The sequence below is a fragment of the Oryza sativa genome, chromosome 3, assembly GCF_034140825.1.
Source record: "Oryza sativa Japonica Group chromosome 3, ASM3414082v1".
Classification (NCBI taxonomy): Eukaryota; Viridiplantae; Streptophyta; class Magnoliopsida; order Poales; family Poaceae; genus Oryza; species Oryza sativa.
Genome location: NC_089037.1, coordinates 33,182,666 through 33,188,665, shown reverse-complemented (window position 1 = coordinate 33,188,665; position 6,000 = coordinate 33,182,666).

Below are 6,000 nucleotides of genomic sequence, written 5' to 3'. Positions count from 1 at the left end.
AAGACATACGATTCCATAATGGTCTAGAACTTTTTTATGTGATAGATGTGGTTAGGGATTTCCAAGTCGACCATCATCACCATACGTGATAAGTAGAAAAGATAAGTTTACGAATCATTAGATCGAGAGAATATTTATCTCATTCTCAATGCGCACGCTTCTCGAATTATTAACAATCCGTTGTTTGTAAACAAAAATAAATAGAAATTGCTTTTAAAAAATATATTAATCTATTTTCAAATTTAAAATAATTAATACTCAAATAATCCTACGCTAATGACTCACTCTTATATATCTTCTCAATCTCACTCTTCTCCTCTAACACTCCCCCGAGTAAAACCGTACAATCAAGGTCAGTAAAAACCACAAAGAAAATCCCATGATTGACTTATATACACGCACGCACGAACACATGATGTGCGTAATACCCTATAGTACTACTCCCTCCGTTCCAAAAAAAGACAAACCCTGTTTTCCGTGTCCAACATTTGACCGTCCGTCTTATTTGAAAAAAATATGAAAAAATTAACAAGACAAGTCACGCATAAAATATTAATCATGTTTTATCATCTAACAACAATGAAAATACGAATTATAAAAAAATTTTATATAAGATGGACAGTCAAAGTTGGACACGAAAATTCAGGGTTTGCTTTTTTTTTTTTTTTTTGACGGAGGGAGTAGCCGACAATTGCTTAATATCCGTTTGCTTCTTGGAAGGTGCAACACAAAAAACGAGACTTTGGGATCTCTACGTTCCCATGTACTAGTACAAACTACACACTAGCTATGCAAAGATTGGCTTCATGTCCTTATCACCATGCTGCTAGTAACCATTAGCCAATGTAGCATCAGGAATAAAAAAAGTTTTTTTTTTTTGAAGACAGAATAAATCGCTTTGTTGCAACATGACTGAAGAAAAGACCTTTCTTCGTCCTCTGATCTTTCTTCTTTCTGTCTTCAGAGGCCTCATCCTTTTGAACCTTTGGAGGAAATATTGCACCTAAATGCGACTTTGAATGCCTCTTGTTTCCTATAGTCAAGAAATGACATTGGATGCTCTCTACTTCCCAAGAGAAATTAAGAAAATAGCACAGGAGAAAAGGCAGACTTATGGTGATCCATATATGTTTTGAGTGGACACAAGTCTCAGGTTTATGCATGGTTATAAGTCTCTGAGTACAATTTTTGCTTCGGCATGCTTGATGCTAACATCTGTCGAATGTAATTTCGCGAGCTCCTTGTGCCTTCAAAAGAAACAAGCAATGGAGATTTTTTTTCTGAATACTTGGAGAAGATTGGTTGAATCTCTCATGTGTATGCATGCCCCCTGATAAGAAGAAATCTTGTTCGATTAATTCGTCTTCTGTTGATCATTGCTAGTGTAAAATGGAAGTAGCGTATTCCACTTCAGTTCTTAAGGTAAGCACAAATTGTACTGTGTTTTTAACCATATTTTCTTTTGACAAATGATGGATAAATGTGAGGTTTCTTCAATATTGCATACTTTGTACACAGAGGCATTTCAGAATTTCCCGCTATGGCGGCTAATTGCTGAATTCAGCCTTAAGATTCAATGTTACCTCAAATGCATACAGCTGTTTTATATCTAGTTATTTTGGAATATCAACATGATTATACCTGAGAAACGTATGAAATCTTGATTCCAAGTGAGAGAAAAAGTCAGGATAGGAGCATTTTTTGTTTGTTTTGCTGTCTGACAGGCAGGTGTCAACTTCTTTTGATGTTGTGCTTTGGAATTTTGGCAGTAGATTGCAGACTTAACCCCCAACATGAATCCAAGTGTTTCGAAAATGGAAGCACGGACAAAATTTTATAGCTCTTTGATTATTAGCCGCCATTCTGCCACCAACAAGCGTTTGGTAAACTTTGAAATTTACACTGTCAGAGATATTCAGTGAAGATTAATTTATCTGGACAAAATGACAAATAATTATAGAAGCTCAATTCTAGCTGCAGGAAAGAGTGTCCTAACTCCTAACCTAGTACTATTCATACGCCAATTACGAAATAAAAGATCTTGCAAATATCTTGAAAGTTACTTTGCCAAATAATGCTGACAGTGTAATCTTTTCTCTGGTCTCTAGGGCCGTGGCCTCAAAACTTGTAAATGTTAATTTTTGTACAATTCGCTTCTCCTCTATTCAATGAAAATTGGCGACTTGCCGATTTCGTTCAAAAATAAATAAATTTGCCAAATAATGTTCCAATACTCATGGAATTCCATATCATTCCATGAAACTGATCTTCTGATTTTCGTCAGAAATATGAGCATACTATCTGAGCTCTGTCCCGTACAGCAGCAGAAGTTTGAATTGCTCTTCAATACGTCATTTAGAAAGCTCCCTGTAACTTGGTCCTAAATCAATACTCCTACAGTGTATTAAATCTTCAGAACCTTTCTGTCCAGCAGTACGTAGCAAACCAGTCATAAATCCGGACAAAGAACTCAATACCGACAGAGACAAAAACCTACTTTTGTGCCTACGGATTCCTCATGATCAAAGTCTTAACAACAGCATTCTTGATTGGACATCTCATGTGTGCACAAGCAGATACGACGATTATCTTTACTGTTGCAGCAGCCCAACATTTATGAAATCCCAGACTTATGCAAGACTTATATGCAAACATTTATGAAAGATTATTTCATGATTTTCTTCCAGAGAGAATCTCATTACTGCGTCATAAGAAACCAAATGCTGCAAGACACGGCCACAGTAACATAAAGCATATCTATCATCTCAAAATCAATCCTGTACAGGAAAAAATATCTAAGAAACATGACCAAACGCCGAGTTGCTGAAATTTTGTAGCAATAGAGGATGAAAAAAGTTATGCAGCCACACTTAATTCGAGCCATCGTATTCGTAATTCCAGAGATGGAATCACTCATCTCAAGAGGCCCCGTTCTTTTTTATTAAGATCGATACAGATTTTACCTCGGTTTCCATTAGTACAGTTTTCCATAATGCTAAACGGTGTATTTCGTGCGAAAAATTTATATATAGAAGTTACTTTAAAATATCAGATAAATCAAAATTTCATGTTTGAAATAATTAAAACTCAATTAATCATGAACTAATGGCTTTCTCATTTTGCATGCTCGTACTTAATCTTCATCTTCAGTGAACTCAAAACGGTGCCTTAGTTAGTTGTATCTTTCCATGAGCAGTTTGGTGCAACAAAAAGCCAGGAGGATGCAGTTTATTCTGTGACTGTTTTCAGGTCTGCTACAGCCTAGAGCTAATTTTTCTGTTCATTTTCAGTCACATTGTGCATGCATTTTCTGTCCTTGTTTCTTGCATCTCTTTCGCAGCCATGCAAGTACAATTGCATAATAAATACAGTCCAAGATGAAGGGCCTCTCTCCTGTCATTTTTCTTCTGCTGGTCCCAGAGACAGATTGTAAGCTTGTAATTTAGGAGCATCAATTGCAGACGACCTTCCAACAGTTCTGCTTTTGACTGGAAAAATTGGCAATGTTGAAGTTTTGCAGATGAACTTGGAACAAAAGGTTATCTGTTGTCAACTTGGACTTGCAGGTTTAGACTTGATGAGGTGAAGCATTCTAAGATGCTCTAGCTCTGAAATCACCCTACGCATGGATTGTCAAAACTGACCATTTGACCTGGAACAAATTACTGACATTTGCTCAGAGCTAGATGAAAGGTCTATTTCTTCAGACGGATAGACATACCAGTTAGTCAACAATTCAACCTGATAAGACCATGATCTGGTCCCGACTTTTGACCAAATGATTAAAATTGATTCACTTGCTTGCATGTCTAATTATCTATCACATGCTGTCATGCCTGATCATCCCTAGGGAATATGATAAGACTAGAATCCCATAATTCAGTGGTTAATTACCCAGGTTTATCTTAGTATGTACAGAATATTCTGAAAAAAATCAGAATAAATAAAGCAGAAACTGTGTGCAATATACTTCCTTTGAATGAACATATGACAGCAAATGTTGGTTGCTTTGCCGTCTTGCAATCTTCAGTTAGACCGTTTCCTTTCCGTCAGTCCGTCTTAATGAATGACACGCAGAGATTTCGTGCTCTCTATTAGAAATCTTGCCCTTTTTTAGTTCTAAACTTTTTCTTCAAACTTCCAACTTTTCCATCACATCAAAATTTTTCTACACACACAAACTTTCAACTTTTCCGTCACATCGTTCCAATTTCAGCCAAACTTTCAATTTTGGCGTGAACTAAACACACCCAAGTGTTCTTCAGATAGTACAAACTTAGGCCGAGTTTAGTTACAATTTTTTTCTTCAAACTTTCAACTTTTCCATCACATCAAAACTTTCCTACACACATAAACTTTCAACTTTTCCGTCACATTGTTCTAATTTTAACCAAACTTCTAATTTTGGCGTGAACTAAACACACCCTTACTAGCTCAGGAACTGAACCATGAATTCAGACAACTCATTCCGTCAGAAGATGAATTCAGATAATTTATTCCATCAGAAGGTTCCGCGCACCTGAACAATCATCAATGGAAGGTTGAATGCAAATGACTTGTTGTCCTCGAAGTTTCCTTTAGAGAAATTTTAATGAAGAATTACTGTAAGCTTTTTGTACAATGAATGCCACTTGCTGTCCTCGAAGTCTCCTTCAGAGAAAATTTTATGAAGAATTACTGTAGCCATTTTGTACAACTTATGCCAGGTATACTACGATGACAAAATGTTTTGACCCCTGAAACAATGTCAATTACGACTTGGACGGTTGGACCTGTTCTGAAGTCGCCCGAGTCAGCGGGATATAGTGATCGATAAAAATGTTGGGTTTTTGAGTTTTGAAGGATTCTGTTTTTCTAGAACTGACAAGGAAAGGTGAGGTCGCCAAGTACTGTTTTTTTATATAATAGAATTTTTTTATTGAGCTTTAATTACATCAAGATGATGATACAATTACTCTGAGCATAGCTAAGTTGCCAAGTACTGTAACCTGTCCCTTCTTCATTCAGATTGTTTCACTTTCACCTCAGCAAAACTGACTTGTAGTAATAGGATAAACTCATAAATCCATCACTCATCAACCTCTGGCAATCCAAGGTCAACCACACTGTCACATCGTAGAGTGGTCAGAACTCATAATTAGCACATTGTTAGATGATCAACTGCATTAGCAACAGCATTTTGACCTGTGACAAACTAATCGCGACTTGACAGCAATTGTTTTGTGCTGTTCTGATGTTATCTGCTACTATTATCATCATGGCAAGAGCGATGTTGCAGTCCTGCAGAAGCTTCGGCTATAAATGTGGAGCTGAATGTGTATCACACGCTCCTTCTCGGTTCCTTCTTGCTGATCTTAAACGACTCCTAAATCATCAACGCAAGCTTCTTGACAAACAAAGTATACAATGCTATATTTAAGGGAAGAATTGACACTCCAACAATGTCAATAATTCTCAGTTGAGAATTCAACAGCATTTAACACCACATGGTGAAAACTGAGACATTCTGGGAACCCTCCTCATCCCATTTTTAATACTCCACCAAGCCTCCACAATAGGCCAGATGACATGGCACTGATCAATCTTATTAGGCCCTGTTAGGTCCCACACAAAAATTTTACACCTTGTCACATCGAACATTTGAACACCTGCATAAAAGATTAGTATAGGCTAAAAAATAACTAATTACACAGATTGCGACTAATTTGCGAAACGAATCTTTTAAGCCTAATTGGTCCATGATTTGACAATGTGGTACTACAGTAAATATTTGTTAATGATGGATTAATTAGGCTTAATAAATTCGTTCGCTGTTTACTGACGGATTCTGTAATTAGTTTTTTTATTAATGCCCGAACACCCCATGCGACACCCTATACAATATCCGATGTAACACGCCAAAACTTTACACCCCTGGATCTAAACACCCCCTTACTCATCTTTGTGCATCCTCACATAAGGGTGTGTTTAGTTCACACTAAAATTGAAAGTTTGATTGAA